The sequence below is a fragment of the Python bivittatus genome, unplaced genomic scaffold (genome assembly GCF_059951505.1).
Source record: "Python bivittatus isolate LINGU-HERP-01145 unplaced genomic scaffold, Pbiv_v1 ctg000020_np1212, whole genome shotgun sequence".
Lineage (NCBI taxonomy): Eukaryota > Metazoa > Chordata > Lepidosauria > Squamata > Pythonidae > Python > Python bivittatus.
Window position 1 is genome coordinate 17,267,353 of NW_028277030.1, and position 20,922 is coordinate 17,288,274.

Consider the following 20,922-nt stretch of genomic DNA (forward strand, 5'->3'; position numbering starts at 1 on the left):
CTTAATACCACATAAAGATGATTCCCACTGTTGAAATATGATTAAAAGTTTTTTTTTGTTTTTTGTTTTTACTAATGATTTATAACATCTTACAACATCCCCCAGCTATCACTGTGATGATAGATCACTAATGAAGACAAGATTTACATTGCCACTGCTTTGGTTGGGCAATAAATCAATATAAATCACTAATGAGCCAGGATTTAACTCAGTACTCTAAAGGCAAAAGGCATGATTTTAGGTGAGGCACAAATAAACTAGACTGCCTGAGAAAAGGCATTCCTCCCATGTGCATATGAAGGGAGATTTTCCCCAAACCATAAGGAAGACATGAGATGTGTCTTGGATTAAGGAAACACAACTTTATTTTCTCACATAAACAAGGGGAACCAACTATTAGATCTCTCTATGGGACTTTTCCGGAGATAGCTGGGCAGGTTGCTTCCTAGTGTCAGGTGGTGATGGGTGGCTTCTCCTTGGCTTCCAACACAAATGTATCCATAGCTTGCTTGGGAGCATTTCACTCCCTGTATGTTAAAACAAGGCCTAAGTGTTCCTTGGCAGTCATAGGGCGCCCTAAGCCTTCAGACCCTAGATGCAAGGTTGTCCCTGGAACCCAAAGAGAGCTAGCATTCCATCTCCTCAGCAACTGGCCGAGAAAGGAGTGTCCTCTTCATCTCACCAATGTTTTGGGAAGTCTGCCCGCACTTCTTTCCTTTGGAGTCTACACCACATACTTCAACAGGGTCTGAGTATGGGAATAAACAAGCAGCTAAATCAATCTGCTCCTAGAATGTTAAAGGAAAATGTTCCCAATTGCCAATTAAGAGAGTATCCCTCAAATCCTATTCAAACAACCACTGGCTCCCTCCTGCTGCTTCCTTGAAGAACTGAATGGGTGGGTAGCTGCCTGCCAGGGGGAGAGATGCATGTGGTCAGTGACATTCCTGCTTTTGGGAAAGGGAAGTGCTTCCTCAAGGAGCATGCAACCAAGCTCATTACCCAACTGCTGCTGGTGAGGCACACACGTCATCTAAAAGAGATGCTTGTTACTGGTACTTGTTGCAAACATTTGACTGTGATACTTGGATTCAGGGAACTCAGTAGAGCTGTCTTCTGAACAGACATGTGGTGGACTGCACTGTCAGAAGGGCTGATTGCAAAAAGCAAAATAACCCCTTAGGCTGCTCAACCATTGTAACAGAGAACAGTGTCCCCACCCTCAACCCCCACTTGTTCCTGTCTCTTAGTATACACCCTTAATAAACTTCACATAAAAACTCTTCTCTGTTGACTTGTGCCAGGTAGCAATATTATCACTTCCAAAAATTCACAGCCCTTTCAAAATGCAAAATATGGAATATTATATTTTTGTTCTATTGAAACTTTAAATAATTTAAAACAGCTTTAGATCCTATTAGGATTGGCTCAGAGATGGCTTGACACCAGCTGTGACTGAGTCCTATCATTGGGACTGACCACTCTGCTTCTTGCCAGAAAGGAAATCATGATGGTTCACCTCCATGTGCAAAACTCCTGCTAGCTTTTAATACAGAGTAGGAAAAGAAACAATAATTAGCCTGTTTTTTTCAGCTAAGCTGACACAGGGAAGATCAGGCTGGCATCTCGGTGCAGCTGTGTGCTTCAATCCCAGCCTCGGCAATTAATTGGGAGGCAATTTTTTATTTTTTGATTAAAGCTTTGGTTATCATTCTACTCATTGAAGTATATGGTTTAAAACAAGCAGAGCTGGCTGATTCAACTGATGGGTGGGCACAGGAATTGTACTGAGGGATTCTATCCTTCCTACTAAGAAGGCTCCAGCCCAGGCAGCCTGGAGAATAGGCTGCTCATCTTCTCCTCCATCCTGTTCTTGGGGGTTTGATTGCATTTGCCTCATCCTTTCTCCAGTGTTCCTATTATGTCATTGATCCAGGGAGAAGATGTGAAGTAACATAGGCTTTGCTTCTGATGTTTCTAACTTGCTGAGCATTTGATTATTATTGTGGTCTGAATGGGGTCACATAGGCTGATGTAGATAACGATAAAAACAGATGGAAAAGAATGAATATGGATTTAATGTGTTGTATGAATCCACCTGTTGTCTTAACATCTGCAAATCAGGTCATCCTGTTCATATAGTTGTTATGGGCAGTGCAAGTTATGTGAACAGAGGGGCTGTGTTTTTCAGCAGGGCTTTATATATAGCCAGGGGTGACCAGGAAAATAATCACATAGCTATAGGTGCTCGTGTTATTATTTTTGCTTTAAAAATATTGCTTATTCTCCTGTGAATGCCTTTAGCATCAGGACTGCAAAAGCAAACTCAGCTACGTTGCTGTACTGATAATGGCGCTGCGATTTAAGCAGATTTGAAGCAGCATATCATTACAGGATTTTCTTTCCTTCTTTCTTGAATTAATAGGGGTTTAGTGTGTGTATTTTGTTCTAACATCAAGGATGTCGAGGCAGTCGTAAATCATGGACTGGCAATGGGAAGACCAGAGAGGAGAGAAATATTAATTCAATCTTTCAGAGCTGACCACCCAAAAGACGACTAAATCCAAGTTTTCAAAATTATCTAACCACAGTTTGGGGATGCTTTTAAAGACCTCTGTGCCTGGTATTTCACCCAGTGGTAGCAACTAGCAATGCTTAACAGACAAATCCACCTGTTAAAACAGCTTTAGTCATTTTTCCATCATTCATGCCTTTGTAACCCAAAGAATATGTTTGGTTGTAGTGAGTCGCTCTTAATAGATCTGACTTTGGAAATAATTCCAGCGTTGGTGATGATCTCCCTCCTAGCAGCAATTTAATATTACCCCTACTGCTCTATTGCTTCTGCTCAATTTGGGTTTTATTCCTGGCACAATTCAAGATGCTGTTTTTAACCTTAAGATTCAGAATAGCTTGGGATTTACATAATGGCAAACTAGACCAGAAAATCTGATAATGGTTGGAGGCTGCATATAGAAAAGCAGCTTTGGGAAAAAGGGAAACATTTATTCTTTTCCTACTGTTTTTTTTTTTTTAAGGAATTGCAACCCTTACCAATCTCTACAGAAATTGCCAGTACATCTTGATCTACCTTTGGACTCTTCCCTGACTCCCATCACCAGACATTTCTTATATAGACACTCAAGAGATAATAGGACACAGGGCTTTTGATTTCTCTGGAAAGGTTCTCCAATGTACATAGCCTGCTGCAGAAGAGATCTTACTTCTGTAAAGTTCTCTTTTTCCAAAGGAGATCATATATGTCTCTTTAAGGACAAATGTAATCTCAAAAACACCCACTTTTCTGACAAACATGGTGAAAGAAGCAAATTGGGGGAACACTGCAGTTGGGGAAGACCTGAACCAGTTTTACATCAGGATCAGCAGTAGAAAAGAGCAAGGGGCAAAACAGTCAACAAACCCCAAACTCTATTGCAGCCTGAAAGCTGGAGGCTTAATCACTGCCCTGGATCCAGTGAATCACCAGTGTGTGTTTTGCTGCAATATCTTCTTGCTGAGAAAGAGAAATTGAAGACGAGTTTAATTTTCTCTCCCTTTCCTTTCTCCAGATACCCTCTTTGGCTTTCTCTTTCTATCTCACGGGTAGGAGGAGCATTAGTTGATTAACAAGTTGGCCAGTTCAACAATCCTTCTTTGAGCTTTTTGAACTGGCCAAATAGCTAACCTCTCCTTTCTGCTTCTCTTACCAGAAATATTCCTGTTACTCATCCATTTCAAGTCTTCTTGCAAATTACTCCATTAAGGATAAAACTACAGCTTTGGGATAGCACTCCTTGCTTACATTTCAAGTACATCACATCAACCAGCCAACCCCATCCTGCAAAACGAAAGGTACATATTTGCTGCATTTCCAGGAAATAAGCAGGTGAAAGGCATCAGATCCAATACTAGGTGCTGGAGAGCTGATTAGCAAATGTAATCTTCTCTGACAATGAGATATAATCAGATAAGATTATTTCCCCACTGTTCTTCTTTTCATTAGCTCTGCTATTTGGATAATGGAGGCAAAAGCATTCATTAGAAACACCAGAAATTAAGCAACATATTTTATGTCCAATTTACATACTTGTTGTTTCCACAAATATAACTTGCATGACATTTACACCAACAAAGTCAGCTACATGTATAGGGATTACTACATGATCCACATGAAATCATTTCTATAGTTCTTTTCTGCCCCAAATTCAAATTGCCACCTAACACATTCATTTTCAGGTCTCCTTCAGCTGGTGACATTTCCTCAGACTGTGTACATACAAAGGACACCCCAAGAAATATAAGCATAGAGGTTCCCACTGGATCAGCAACAAACTCACAGTTGGAGGAATGTTCCTCTCTGCCTAAAGTCAGACAAATATCTTTCCTTGAGATTAAATATCAAAGGAGTTTGCTGGATGCCTCTTCTTCTTCTTTTAAATCTTCTTGGGGAAAGAGCAACATACCTCTGGGGAGGTGAAAGTGAAAACCTGTTCCAGGTTGGGTACTATGAATCTTCCAAGATATCAGGAAGGAAAATCCCTTGTATCCAGACTAGAAGCAACACAACACATAAGCAAAATAGGTTAGCAATTTTGTTTTATTTTGCAAGTGCTCAAAGTTCTTTCAGAAGTCTTTCCCCCAAGGTTTGATTTCCATTTTTGATGAGCTTATCTACTGTTCCTTTGTCTACACTTATTCTTTGAATCTAATACTAATCTTTCTCTAAGCCAACACCCGTCCATGTTTTTCTTGCTGTTGTGTGTCTTAATAGGTTTAAAATTAAATAGATTGAACAGACATTGTTTGTGCTAGTTTGTATGGGGGGGGGCAGTGGTTAACATCACACAGCTCAGAGGGGCAAGCCTAGGCCTCCAGTGGTTGACTGTTAATTGCTGGATGTAAACTGCCTTTGTGTTTTGTTTGGTTTGCAGAAAGGGGAAGACATTTCCCTTATTTTAGTCTTGCACCTACCTCCATGTTTAAAGAGAAGAAAAGAAGATAATGAAAACAAGTACCAGTAAAAGCAATCCCTGCTTGGGTGGGACAGGCCTGGTAGGATGAATGAACCCTTACAATATGTGAGTGGCTGTGTGTGGGGGGGTGTAATCAATGTATAAAATATGCATACATATTGGGTTACATTTCCAAATTCACTTACTAGGGAATAAGATCTATTGAACAGAATGGGAATTACTTCTGCATAAATGTTCCCCAGGGACTACGCTGAAAGTATGAATAAATATTGGTATAATTTAAACATTGACTGGGCAGTTGTAGATTCAGATACACAGCACGTTGACATTAGAGCTACACAATCTGCAGACCTTGTTGGTTTGTAGCTGTAAGACAGACCTGACAAAAACAACACATGCACTTTTTCATCCAATCAGGTTGCTTTTTACTCCTTTTCACTGCAAGCAATAGGAGTGTGTGTGTCTGTGTCAGCCCCAGGACTGACATATCTTGTTTATGGATCGGTCAGGGGAATAAGAGAACTTAGGTTCAGTTGATCTACAACCCCTCTTAGTTTGTCTCCTGTTCAGCCTTTTCAAACTCAGTTTTTTCTGGCATCAGCAAGATCTAACCCCGGTAACTGGAATGAATAGGAAGGTTTATCATATCAGACTTCTCCTTCAGAGGCTAGAGCCTTCCTGTCAACCTCAAAGTAGGAAATCCAAAGAATCCTATACCATCCCAGGGACCTTATTCAATTATTTTCATCACAGAAAATAAAACAAACAAGTCAAAAAGTCCTTTTGAATGCTTGACTTAACTCAAATTTTGTTGGATGTGTGTACAGAGCAAGAATGCATATGAAATTGGTATAATGCTTAAAACAAGTTGATTGACATATAAGCATGCATCCAGATGTACAGACTTGGAATGGTGAGCCTAGCTGTTGATCTGTACCCGTAGCTTTGAATTCCAAAATTCAGCAGTATAGCAGTAATTTGACACATTATCATGATTATCTGTTATTTTTTGTAACTATCCTCACTAGAGGAACATTTTTTTAAAAAGAATTGCCATCTACCTTTCTTTTTTTAAAAAAGAACTTATTCCAATTTTAAAATCCACTGGTGTATGTAGATATCTCTATCTGTCTATTGTGTAGTGCATATAATCCATTGTGTATCACATATAGCTGGAACTGCCGATTTTAGAACCAGTTTTTATTAATGGAGCAATTAACCTGTCATTTAAACCAATTGCCAATACAATGAAAATGCTCCAACTCCCCATAATGCCTGGTGATCACCTTCCTGGTTGACCTTTATTTTTAGAAGGTGTCCTTGGCAACACTAACTCTCTTCATAACCCACTTTCTCTCTCTTTTTCAGAGAAATTGTTGATGTGGCCAGATGTCTGGAAAAAGAAAGAGGAATAAACCTGGTTCGCTGCAACTCTTACTGTCATAGCTGACAAGAAAGAGGGAAGAATGGGCTTGATGTAGCCTGGTGCAAATTAATAACTTTTAGTGTCCCTTTCTAACTTCCATTCCAAACTCACAGCTTGGCTAAAGAGAAGATTAATTTGCTGTTTTCGAAATGTGCTTATATCATTAATAACTGCACTGCAAATACAAGATGATGGGAAGGTGTTGGTGAAATTAATAAATGTGAAGGTATGATCTCTAACACAGCAAAAGAAAGAGAAACAGGGGAAGAAAATAGCAGTGGCTAATAGAATAGGCCACCCTTCCCCAACCTGATAGCCTTCCAAAGTATTAGGCTTCCATAACTTTGCCAACAAGCTTATGTAATTATGGGAGTTGAAGTCTGACACAACTGGAGGACACCAGGTTCAAATAGAAGCTCTTAAAAGACACAGGAAAAAGACAGAGGGGGAAAAGGAGAAGAAAGAGAAAATAACCATCCTTGAGATTCTGCCCAGTCAAATGTCCTGTAGCACCACTTCTCCTCTTTCAGTTCAATTCAAATTCAGTTATAGAAGGCTACCTCAAGAGTTCATATATGTATTAATAAGGTGAGATCAGCAGAATGTGGAGCTATGTTAATCCCCAAGGGAAATGTATCAGTACACAACCTTGGAAAGCTTCCGGACGTGGCGTGGACTGACTTTGTAGGCAGTATAAATTGCAGGGTGGACACAAATATAATAATAAAGCTCTAAAGTGAGTCTGTGGAAGCTGTGATGTTCTGCCACAGCATGAAAAGGTCTTGATTGTTGGCATAATTTTCTCTCTGAAGCCCTTTCCCTTTCCTTGGCAGCTGTTTTCCTCTCATTTTTAGAGTTTGAAGGAGGCGTGCGATTTTGTGGCTGGAGAAGAGAAATACGTGAGTGCACACATGTGTTTATATATGCATTCGCCCTTAGGCATGCATATACTAACATGTATATTTTCCCCATTCTCTAGATCTGGGAAGAGCTATTTTGATCCCCAGTGCAATTAATAACATAACCCCACAGAGTAAATAGAGAGGAATCTGTTGCTGCTTTCAGTCTGTATGTTCATGGTGAACTCATTGTCTAATTATGGACCTTAATAGAACTAAGTGTCATGTTCATGAAGAAGAGGGGATATCAGCCAGCTCTGGGAATACTCTAGTATTGCAGAAGTATAAAAAGTACAAGAAAAAAAAACCCAGTGAAATGAAGACTGAGTATGCTCAGTTAACATAGAAATCCCACAGATATAGAAGATTGGAAAACCAGAAGTGGAGTATGGGATGGAATGGAATGGAATATTCTGGGTGGAATACTGACTAGGAGCAGTGGTCACAGCAACATTTTGTAGCAGGTCCCAATTGCTAACATTTTATGCTACTTCTTCAAGAGTTGATCCTTTTCTGTTGACAATGAGAATTTGAATCGATGGGGATGGCAGGACAGTTTTCATTAAGATCTGCAATCTGAGGGTTGAGGATTCTAAAAAATGAATAATAGCAGTTACCTTTTTTAATAATAGAAGTATATGTTGTAAACAGCTCTGTAAGGCAGAGCTTGTCCCAGCACTGCTGCTGGGGAAGAGCAGATAAATACAGAGAGAGAGTAGCTTGCCTAAGATCATCTATTGAGTTTCTAAGAGGTAGGTTTCGAAGCAGTTTCCTGATTCGTAATTCAGCCATGAAGATACAGCATCTCTAATGCCTTTACATTTTGTAAGGATCCTAGCAGATGTACCTTATGTGTATTCATTATGCCTACACACTAAGTTTAAAATGGGAATATCATATTGCAAATTTCAAAGACTGAATATCTAATATTGACCTCATATGCTAGTGACCAACTATAAACCGTGAAATATTGAAAGCTAACATTGTACAGCAACTATTGCACATCAAATAAACCCCTACTACATTTGCATTATTTGACTGTTATTTGACTCTGGGGGTTTTCCATGATTAACCCTGGGATGGCAATTTCATTTTGGCTCTAATGTGAACATAGTACAATACAGTTTGAATAAATCATTCTAATACTGCGAAAGGGAAAAACAAATGCCAAGAATTGTGGAGAATTCAAACTAGGAGCTCTGAGATATCTTCTCAGATTTTGAACATAGAGGGGTTTTTTCTTTTTTCTTCAGCACAATTGTGGTACTTAATATATCTCTTAATCCAATCATACATCTGCTTAAACTGAAATCATGTGATGGGCCAGGCCAGAAGAAAAGCAATTTCTAGCCTCCTTTTTTCCTGTACTTAATCATTAGCAATCAGACCAAAAAAAGAAAAAGAGAAAATCCTTCAGTCCCTGCAGAGCTGCTCTCTTCTCTGATCCCAGTAGGAGGGTATTTTTCTGTTTGATAGATTTATATAGTAAGACTTGGAAGGCCTGAAAAGAAATGGAGGAAAGAAGCCACTGAATAATTGCAAGGTCAAGGGCAGGATTTCAGAAATGCACCACTGGACCCTTTTAATGAAAAAAATATTTGATAGAAATGACTGAATGAAGGAACACCTTGAAGGACAAACACAGTTCTCAAGCATTGTTATGAAGCAATGATGATCAAGAAATAATGTTCTAACTCCAGATAGAACTAATCTCTCTTCTGCATGATCTTTCAAAAGTGTCCTACTTACATATTTAGCATTATCTATGCACACATTAAAAACACCGCCAGTGTGGGAGAGAAGGGTTCACGAAAAGTCTTCCATTTGCAATACTGATGCTTTCAAGGAAGAATTAATGAAGACTAGTGGGAAGAAAGCTGAACTAGGAACAGAAAGCAAAAGTTCACCATGTTTGTTTGGCCATGAAACTGATTATATCATGTTGTAGCCACACCTTTATCCTAATATGCCTCATAGGCTTTTGATGAGGATAAAGTTAGGGAGGTAAAGTCCATTTATACTTTTAGCTTCTTGGAGCAGAAGCAAAATATAAAATAGAACAAATGCAGGAATCAAACTGTTGGCAGCAAGAGAAGGCCATCCATTTGTCCACTATTAACATTTGAAAGAGGGTGCTAAATTGCATCCTGCCCATGTTGGAAGGCTGCAGACTCCAGGATAGCTTTCAGTATTATGGGAAAAGAGGTCCAATGACATTAAGGTTAGAGAAGACTTGATTCTGAAACCATCCTTGGAGAGTTTCCAAACTAATTTTTGAGATTTCTATGGAAGAGACTTTATTTTTCTGCCCAAGAAGTTAGCTCCATCTCACTCATTGCTGAGATTTTGACAGTGACTTGTTAATAGTTAATAGAGAGGAATTTATGTCAGGAAGTATGCACAAAGAAACCACAGTAAATTAAATTCTGGAGGGAATGAGAATAGAATTAGTAATCTGATATTTCCTATCCACTAAAGCTCTCCAATCTCTTTTTCTTCTAGCTGTTGGTAGCCCAAATTTATTTATTTATAAATCATATTTGTAAAGCTGCCTGACTCTAGGTGATTCTGGGTGGCAAACAACAATAAAAACCAAATATAAACATAATCAAGAAAAACACAATAGTTAACTAGGAGGGAACAGACCCCCACCAACCATTCCAAAGGAGCCCTCCACTCACCATAACCCAAGGACTGGGGGGAAAGTCTAAAAGGCTCACTTGAAGGGAAACAGGGTAGGGACTGTTCAAACTTCTGGAGGGATGCTATTCCAAAGGACAGACGCTGAGACAAAGCAGGTACAAGTCTCAAGTCCTGTAAGATGACACTGCTTAATGCCATGTAGGGCTTTATAGGTCATAAATAATACCTTGATTTGCACCTGGAAGCTTACTGGCAACCAGTGCAACTTGCAAAGCCAGGTGTAATATGGGCATACTATGGCATGCCCAATAATTCTCACATCATTGACTTCTGGACCAGCTGATGCTTTTGAATGATCTTTGAAGGCAGCCACATATATAACACATTGCAATCTCCATGAACAAGATGACTAAGGCATGAATGACCAGGAGGAGGACATCCTGGTCTAAGAACAAGTGCAACTGGCACACCAGATGAATTATGGAAAGACCTTCCTAGCCACAGCTATCATCTGTTCAATGAACAGAAGTTGAGAATACAGGAAGACCTCCAATTTGCATACTATCCTGAACAGAGAAGTGTGACACCATCTAAAAGTAAAGATGAAAGTTCCCCAGACTGAGATGGCTCCAATACTCACAGCCACTTGGTCTTACTAGGTCTGAGCTTGAATCTGTTTCTCCCCATGCAGAATCCTATAGTCTCCAGGTACTAAGACAAGACCTTGACAGCATCACTTGGTGGGTCTGAGGTCAATATATAAAACTGTGTATCATCCATATACTAGTGATACTTGACCCAGACTGATGAATGAACTTGCCCAGTAGCCTCATGTAGATGTTAAAAAGGAGGGGTGAGGTTATTAAGCTCTGTGGTACCCCACAAATCACATGCTCCAGATTTGAATTTTCCCTTCCTATTAACATCAACTGGAACTGGTTTCCCAACTACACTGGTAATACGGACACTGTAAAAGCACACGTGTGACCGTTTCAATAGCCTTTGTGCTGCACGGACAGATTCTCATACACACAGGAACTTTGGTAAATCTCACATTAAGAACTGAGGAGGGCAAATCATCAAGCCTGGCTCTGAAAAATGCTTTTTGCTGGGTAGGAGAGACTAAAGTAATTCACTTTCTGCCCAATTCCCATCTGGAATGAGTTGCACGGGCTCTAATGTGGCTCGGGAAATGGCTGACTTCATTCTGGAAGTCTAGATCTAGGAGCCTTTCTCTAATTATCCTTTTAGTCTTTTTGTATTCCAAAAGAAGCAGTTGCTGAAGTGGCAAGGTCCTCCTTCAATACATCACCTCCCCAGAGGCCTTCAGCAACCAGGAGGGGCATGGATCTAACAAACACATGGCTGGGCTAATCACCCCAAGGACTCTGCATGTTTCCTTATGAGTCATATAACTCATGCTCCTCCATTATCTCAACCAGATCTGCCCAGTAAACTCCAAGTGAAAAACCTTTTTTGCCAAATGCCTAGAGTATTCTTCATAGCAGCCCATAGCTGGTCCTGCGCTCCATTCCTCCCCAGCAAAAAATGGGTCACCCTAAGAAGGGTCACTGGGAGCTATCTCTGGGCACAATAAGAGCAAATAATAACAACAACAACAACAAATATGTTTTGACAACCTTTATTGCTATGACATAATGCCTAATATGGGCTCTTACACATGCTTGATTGGATTTACTCTTCATCTTCCTCCAATGGCTCCCTAGGAGCCTCTTCTGTCATTTCATCTCCCAGAGCATCTCCAAAGGGGGAACGTTCCTCTTTGGCTCCACCCAGACCTTGGTTATACAATTTCCCACTGCCATCCCAAATGACATGCATATTACGGTAACTCCAATCCCCTCTTCATTTGCTTGATCAACCCCTCCAACATTATTTCTCTCAAAACCCCAAAACAAAGTATAATAGATGTTTGGATCTTACAATAGGTGTAATTCTTATCTGCATCTTGCAATAGATGTAATTCTCTCCTAAAATCTCTACTCCCTTTCCTATCTCAATACCTTTTCTCTCTTAATTCCATTTAAAATATATACAAGGGATAAGGATTACATATGCAAAGCAGGTATACAGTATTGCCAACACCTGCTAACTCCAGAAATCCCTTTACTCAGAAGGATGTCTGATCTTTCCTGAGAAGCCACAGGTACTTAGCAATTGTTGTTTCATTAATGTGAAATAGATCTGCCACCTCCTGTTAGTTGTACTGCACCTGCTAATGGCAAAATGTCTCTTGTCCCTTTAAGGTTTTCCAAAATCCCATAGATTTGCTGTGGGCAAGGTTTTTTTTTAACCTGGGATGCCCTTAGGATAAGTTGATGTTCTATCTCTAAATTGTGGCCTTTGCCTACTGGCTGTTAATTAAAGGAACCTGTGGAATTACCTTTACAGGGGGATTTTAGGAGGATGAGCATTTGTCATAAATTATTTAAATCTTGGCTTCAGTTTCCATTCCTTTTTTGGCAGAGCTTCTGAGCTTTGAATGGCTGCACAGCTGGTTAGTTGTACTGCACCTGCTGAATGGCAAAATGTCTCTTGTCCCTTTAAGATTTTCCAAAAGCCCATAGACAAAAGCAGCCTTTTGCCCCACTGACCATAGGCTGAGATGGTCTTCAGCCCTAATAAGTCTACAGGTAGCCCCCATCCCCACCCATCTGGTTAGCTCTTTTCCTGAAAACTCCCAACCTACCCAAATAACCAAGAAGTCACAAGCCATTTCCATTCCTTCTGCCAAGGTCACTGGTGCTCATTTAAAGCAAGAGCTGTAGTCTGGCTAGGACACCAGTTCTGGATTCTCAGACCTCCATGGTTCCATCCTTCTTTGCATGCAAGCAGCTCCTAGATCATTTGTCTTTCTTTTCAGAACCTTTGCACTGAATCTCAGACAGTAGCTTGAGTGAATACATAAGCAGAAAAGTAGGCTAGGAATGTAACAGTGAATGAATGCTACTGACCAGGCTTCAGTTTAATTTTCTTAAATGATAAATTAGGCCAGTGGCTCTTAAACTGAGGGTAATTACTGCTAAGGGGATAATTTGGGCATATCCTGGGGGTAATGGAGCAATTTGTAATTGTTTGTTTATGAGTTGAAGATCCAAGTTTAGGAATGTAGCTGCCGAGACGCTCATGAAAAACACCAGAGTCTGTAGTTTTGGGAGGGTAACAGTGGGAGTAATGGCACTGTTCAAGACTGGGAAAAGGGGTGGCTGGGTCAAACATTTTGGTCTACTTCTTAATTTGCCCATGGGGAATTTCTTCATAAGCAGATACTCCAGCAGTGATAAAATAAAAACAGGCAGCCTGTTGCCCTCCAAATATTCTAATTTCAACTCTTATGAACCCAAGACATTAGGACCAAGACAGCATGACCAGCTTGGGAATTGTAATTGAAAGTATCTGAGATGTGGCATATTCCAGAAGACCGAGGATGATAACTTATCATTTGAGTAAAGCACGTATTGCCATAAGAAAGCAAATTAGAGTTGGGGCTTGTAATAAGGAAACTGCAAAGCTTCTCCATTGCTTTTAGAACACCTACAGGCCATAGACACCAAGCCAGGTTTTTTGGCCCTCCTCTTTTTGTGAAATCCTTTCAAATCCCCTCCACTATGAACTTCCTTTTCAGAGCCAAATACTGGATATAAATCAAAATAGGGAAAGGCATTCTCTCAGTATCTCCTTCCCCCTTCAATTTCTGAATTAAGGTCAGAGTTATTAGCCTAGGGAAGGGCTTCATGGAATAGTTTTATGTTAGGTCTCACACATACGCACACACAAACAATGTTTATGAAACAAAAATGTGGTTTTGGAGGCAGATTCTAGAATCTGCCCATGGAGGTTTTGTAGATTATGATTAAGTATGTAAGGAAAAATTGTTTTAAGATTGGTCTAAAAAAATACTCAGAATGCTGATCATGCTACCTCTAAGCTAAGATAGATCCTGTTTATTAGCCTTGCTCCAGCCCCTCTTCTCTCCTCTTCTTCTCCCCCTCTTCCCCCTAAAAATACATTTAGACAGCATGCTCCCGGGCAGATGGGTAGAATAAATTATTTGTTCCATAGTACAAATGATACCTTAGTTTAGCATTTATTTCAAAGCACCTCTAATATCTGAAACTAATTATTTAAATACTTAAATAACAGCTAGCATAATACCTATACATGACTTAGAATACGCAATAAAAATTATAACTCATCAAAGAATGAAAAGTCGCCTCAGACATTGACAACCAGGGGAAACCAGTGTATTTCAGGACATCTTCCAATGACATCTGAAACTAAACACTTTCTCTCTCTTTCTCTCTTGTGGCCATATGCGACAAACGTTCCAAAAGGTGAGTGATGCCACCGGTACAACTTATGGTCACAATTCTAGATGGCCTCATTCCACTGATTGCAGAGCAACCAAAATAACCTCTTCAAAGATCTCAGAGTTTGTTTATTTGAGATGGAGGTCTGTTACTAATTATTACTCTTACTATTCTTATAGAGATCATGCACACTTTTCATACAAGATTATGCTGTCTCTCAGCCCACGCTGTATGAAACCACCTCTCCGCATAAAATTCCCCCACCCTCCCCCTCCCCACACATACTTGGAATAAGGTTTGGACTGAGGAGATGAGGAAAGATGAATATGTGTACAGTATCATATCTGCAGTTCATAGATTGAGGAGTTTTATTCACTGCTCCTGGGGCTAAATAAATAAGGGGGATTGTTGGACTTATAAGCCTAGGAAGCTGTCTTATTTAGTCCACAACATCCACCACAACTGATAACAGTTCCTGAAGAATGTAGGGCTCTTCCTCATGTTAGAATTAAAATGTTTTCCACCAGTCCTTGAGGTGGCAGGGAACATATAGGCCAGTGTTTCCCAGCCTTGTCAGCTTTCAGATGTGTGGACTTCAACTCCCAGAATTCCCCAGCCAGCAAGAATTCACACATCTGAAAGCTGACAAGGTTGAGAAACACTGATATAGGCATAAAATTTCCTGTCCCAGCTAATGATCCCTGTTCTGCTACAGGCCCAGCAAACAGCGCTATCCTTATTTACAGTGTACTGGGTATGTTAAGAACTGGGATTCCCCTGGCTTCGTTTTGCTCCTTTCCCATCCAAAATCACCAACAAGCAGGAAAACATCCACCAATCAATCACTCTTTTTAACATGGGGAGGGGGAGGGAGAAGAGGCAAGTTTTTGTCAGATGGCCAGCTACTTCATCGAACCTCACTCTCTTTCTGCATAAGTGATTCATGCAGGTGCATTCCAAGGGAATCCAACTATCAGTTGATAACATAACTGGATTCTGTCTGGATATGGGTTCAGTGCTATTCCAGAAGAGAGCTAAAACCATGTTCAGAGATAACTCAAACAGCAGCTCACAGGAGCACTGTTAAACAGCAGAGGGGGAGAGAGATGTCTCTCTCTCTTCTATGTCACCATGCAGCCCCTCTGCCACTAGTTAGCTCCTGTTGGGTTATCCAGGGCTCCAAGCTATGGATTGGCTTAGAGACCTGACAAATAGGTACTTGGATAATCTCTCCCTTAGGGTACCCCCTGACTATACCATCAACAGCAAGGCCAATGAAGGACTTCAGATTGTATTCATGGCATCCTCTGCCAGGCAGAGACTTCTGCAGCTAGCCACACTGACTCCAAAATGGCAACACCTGTATTGTGATGTCACAATGCAGGTTCTATCCCTTAAATACTTATGAGCAATGTTGTAATGCAAGTACAAAAGGGATGGAGTTTGCATCGTAATATTATTTTGCGTATTTCATCACTTGCCCCCCTTCTGCAGACACCCAAGATAAGGGAGAAAGCACTATTTTAACACTGGTACAGCTAAGAATGACTGACTCACTTATGGGCTGGAGATCAAATGAGGACACAGCAGATAAAAGGCCACCAAGACATGTCCATGCTAAGTGAGAAAAGTCTCTTAGCAGCACTTTTACATGAGATTCATATTTTCTGAAAACAGCAAGGTTTTTTTTTAACCTGGGATGCCCTTAGGATAAGCAGATGTTCTGCCCCTAAATTGTGGTCTTTGCCTACTGGCTGTTAATTAAAGGAACCTGTGGAATCACCTTTACAGAGAGATTTTAGGAGGATATCATATGAGCATTTGCCATAAATTATTTAAATCTTGGCTTCAGTTTCCATCCCTTTTTTGGCAGAGCTTCTGAGCTTTGAATGGCTGCACAGCTGGCCAAATATATAAACACTTGCTGCTTTTCCAAACACAGAGATACAGAAAGCTCCAGGAACCCTGACCTTCGCAAAAGGTGATAGAAAATTATGGGGAAGATATGTACTAAATTTAGTAAGTCTACATTTTTATGCAAATGTGCTAAGTTCACACTTCTTCAACCAATAAGTAGTTATATTTCAACATCCACACTTTCTCAAACGCTCTGCAATTTTCCAATCAAAAGATGTACTTCTTAGGGGACATGCACATAGAAATATATATTTATGAAAATATATGATTGCATTAGAGAATAAATATATTAATCAAAATTGCATAGAAAATAGTTTTATTTGAAAATATGCCCATGGATATATATACACATTCTGTGTGGACATCCTTAAAAAAATTAAAAGAGATGCAAAAAGTTGACAAAACAAATTTGTGAAAAATGACAAATTGAGCCTAAAACAAAAAAATTGTCCATTCTTACTCAGTAATTTCATTTTAAAGAATGCTGCTTTTGAATCCAACTACTAGAATTCAATGGGAAGATTATATATACAGGTGAAACTCGAAAAATTAGAATATCGTGCAAATGTTCATTTATGTCAGTAAGGCAACTCAAAAGGTGAAACCAATATGTGAGATAGACGCATTACATGCAAAGCGAGATATGTCAAGCCTTACTTTGGTATAATTGTGATGATTATGGCGTACAGCTTATGAAAACCCCAAATTCACAATCTCAGAAAATTAGAATAGTGTGAAAAGGTTCAATATTCTAGGCTCAAAGTGTCCCACTCTAATCAGCTAATGAATCCATAACACCTGCAAAGGGTTCCTGAGCCTTGAAATGGTCTCTCAGGCTGGTTCAGTAGGAATCACAAGCACGGGAAAGACTGCTGACCTGACAGTTGTGCAGAAAACCATCATTGACACCCTCCATAACGAGGGAAAGCCCCAAAAGGTAATTGCAAAAGAAGTTGGATGTTCCCAAAGTGCTGTATCAAAGCACATCAATAGAAGGTTATGTGGAAGGGAAAAGTGTGGTAGAAAAAGGTGCACAAGCAGCAGGGATGACCGCAGCCTGGAGAGGATTGTCAGGAAAAGGCCATTCAAAAGTGTTGGGGACTTTCACAAGGAGTGGACTGAGGCTGGAGTTAGTGCATCAAGAGCCACCACACACAGACGGATCCTGGACATGGGCTTCAAATGTCGTATTCCTCTTGTCAAGGCACTCCTGAACAACAAACAATGTCAGAAGTGTCTTACCTGGGCTACAGAAAAAAAGAACTAGTCTGTTGCCCAGTGGTCCAAAGTCCTCTTTTCTGATGAGAGCAACTTTTGCATCTCATTTGGGAACCAAGGACCCAGAGTCTGGAGGAAGAATGGAGAGGCACACAATGCACGATGCTTGAAGTCCAGTGTGAAGTTTCCACAGTCTGTGTTGATTTGGGGAGCCATGTCATCTGCTGGTGTTGGTCCACTGTGTTTCATTAGGTCCATGGTCAACGCAGCCGTCTACCAGGAGATTTTGGAGCACTTCATGCTTCCTTCCGCAGACAAGCTTTATGGGGATGCTGACTTCATTTTCCAGCAGGACGTGGCACCTGCCCACACTGCCAAAAGTACCAAAACCTGGTTCAATGGCCATGGGATTACTGTGCTTGATTGGCCAGCAAACTCGCCTGACCTGAACCCCATAGAGAATCTATGGGGCATTGCCAAGAGAAAGATGAGGGACATGAGACCGAACAATGCAGCGGAGCTGAAGGCCGCTATTGAAGCATCCTGATCTTCCATAACACCTCAGCAGTGCCACAGGCTGATAGCATCCATGCCACGCCGCATTGCAGCAGTCATTGCTGCAAAAGGGGCCCAAACCAAATACTAAGTACATATGCATGCTTATAGTTTGCAGACGTCCGATATTCTATTTCCAATCCTTGTGTTATTGATGTCATGTAATATTCTAATTTTCTGAGATTGTGAATTTGGGGTTTTCATAAGCTGTACACCATAATCATCACAATTATACCAAAGTAAGGCTTGACATATCTCGCTTTGCATGTAATGCGTCTATCTCATATATTGGTTTCACCTTTTGAGTTGCCTTACTGACATAAATGAACATTTGCACGATATTTTAATTTTTCGAGTTTCACCTGTATGTAAGAACATATGTATGTATGTTTGTATATGTGTGAATGTGTATATACACACACACATACATATATACAGAACAGTTCTTGTGATTATTTAGCTGAGGGGGTTCAAGCCTAAGCAGAACAGCAGTGGTGACAGTGCATCACCTTGATATATACTGCACTTGATGGCCACTTGTGCAAGCTGCCTTGAGTGGACAGGGATCTACAGGGAGGACATTGGGATGTCATTCAGACTGGAGAAGTGTGACCAAATGGTAATAAAGAGAGGAAAGGTAGTTAAGACTGATGGGGTGGAACTACTAGCAGGCCATGTAGCAAATATACAGAGCAGCTACAACTACCTTGGTAAGTTCCCTGTCCACTCAAGGCACCTTGCACAAGTAGCCATCAAGTCACATGGGAACCACAATGAGGAGGCAAGGAAGACAGCAACATTCAAGTACCACCAAAGGATAAGACAGGTCCTGAAGAGCCAGCTCAATGGGAAGAACAAGATCTATGCCATCAACACGTATACCCTGTCAGTCATCAGATACCCTGCTGGTATAGTGAGCTGGCCAAAGGAGGACATGGAGGCTGCTGATGTGAAGATCCAGAAGCTCCTCACAATGTACAAAGGTTTCCACCCCAAATCCAACACCCAGAGACTGTACACCAGCCAGGAAGAGGGCAGGCGGGGTCTGGTGAGTGTCAAAGCCACTGTCCTGGATGAAACCCAGAGCATCCAGGAGTATATCAGTAAGGTGGCACAAACAAAGATGAGCTGCTGAGAGAATGCCTGAGGCAGCAGCAGACATGGGAGAAAGTTCAAACAGAGGAAATGCCTTGGCAAGACAAGCCCTTGCATGGGATGTACAATTGAGAGATAGCTGAGGTGGCTGACATTGAGAAGTCCTACCAGTGGCTGGAAAGGTCTGGACTAAAAGACAGCACTGAGGCACTGATCATAGCAGCACAAGAACAGGCACTAAGCACCAGATCCATAGAAGCAGGGGTCTACCACACTAGACAGGACCCAAGGTGCAGACTGGGCAGAGAGGCCTCAAAGACAGTCCAACATATAGTGGTAGGCAGGAACAGCATATATTGAATGGCACAACTAAGTAGCTGGTATTGTGTATAGGAACATCTGCACAGTGTATGGGCTAGACCTTCCCAAGTCCAGATGGGAGATTTCACAGAAGGCTGTGGAGAATAAAAGGGCTAAGATCCTGTGGGACTTCCAGATCCAGATGGATAGGCAATTACTGCCCAATCAACCAGACATCGTGGTAGTAGACAAAGACCAGAAGACAGCGGTGGTGATAGCCGTAGCAGTGCCAAGTGACAGCAACATCAGGAAGAAGGAGTATGAGAAGCTGGAGGAGTATCAGGGTCTGAAGGAGGAACTAGAGAGGATGTGGAAAGTAAAGACTTTCTTATGACAAATAATTCCCCCCCCCTTTCCTGCCAAACTCAAGCAATCCTTCATCAAGCTTTAGATTCCTAACTCTTAAAACCCCCAAATACATGGCCTTTAGATCACCAGGCATAATTAGCCATTCCTGAATCTGTATATATTGTCCAATGAAACCCCATAGTTCCCATAATTCCCATGGGAATTAGCATGTTCAATTGACATTCTAACTGAAGATTATGGGAATTATAATCCTACCCCCTTGAAGAGCATCAGGTTGGGTAAGATTGGTTTAACATACCCTCCCTCCCATTCTGCAATATTCTCAGGTAGTATCAGAAGATTGAGATCCTTCAGAAAAGCAGATGTTCGTATTTTTCTGAAACAAGACCTTTGGTACTCTCTTACAATGACTAAATCACACCACCTCCTTATCTTTCAGATATTGTGACAATGCTCATCTTTTAATCCACTCCAGTACATTTAGTTCTTCATCTCATTCAGACATCTATGATAGCTCTGGGTTTAGACCAAGCCTTCTACAAATAAACAAAACTTTTTGAAATGAGAATGTACTTATGTACCTAATTAGGCGTGTATGCTTTTTACAATAATATTTCTTGTTATTTTCCCTATCTGTTCAAGAAAGGACAAAATCATTTAGAGCACAAACTGCATGTGAGAAAGAATAAGGAACTAGATAAGCAAGTTTTTTAAAAAATGAAAGAAAGAATGCAAACTGTGAACATTGTTAAAACTAGGAGTCATGGCAACTGTTTAAAAAAATTGTCAGATTACCACAAAGCAGATCAAGAACAACTGTTTTACACCTAAATGACTAACAGATTTGTTATGGCATAAGCTTTTGGGGCCACAATCAATCTGTTATCATCTTCAAAGAGCTACATGGGACTCTTAGCTGTAACAGATTGAGATAACAGATTGAGGCTACCCCTCTAGAATTACAAAAAGGAAAGAAAGGTTGGAATATGCGAGAAGGTAAATGTGGGAGTAGTTTATCTATAGATAAATATTATTTGACAATGGAAGACTGACATTCTCAAGTTGGAATGTCAGAATGGATGGAGTCAGGAGGTGTCAGACGTGGCCTATGAAGCTAGTCAGGAAGCCATAAAAAACAGTCTCACACATCATACTAAGCCAGTTAGCTTAGTGTGTTATATGAACCCAAACACTGG

At 40.6% G+C, this 20,922-nt stretch overlaps 1 long non-coding RNA gene across 1 annotated transcript in view; it reads right to left on the reverse strand.

Annotated features, from left to right (window-relative positions):
* Positions 1-357: 357 nt before the first annotated feature.
* The window catches only part of LOC112540873 (uncharacterized), a 56,252-nt gene continuing 35,687 nt past the window's right edge, over positions 358-20,922 (reverse strand). Inside the window, exon 3 of the long non-coding RNA XR_003084922.2 lies at positions 358-4,551. This is a non-coding gene — a long non-coding RNA (uncharacterized LOC112540873). The remainder of the gene's footprint in view (positions 4,552-20,922) is intronic.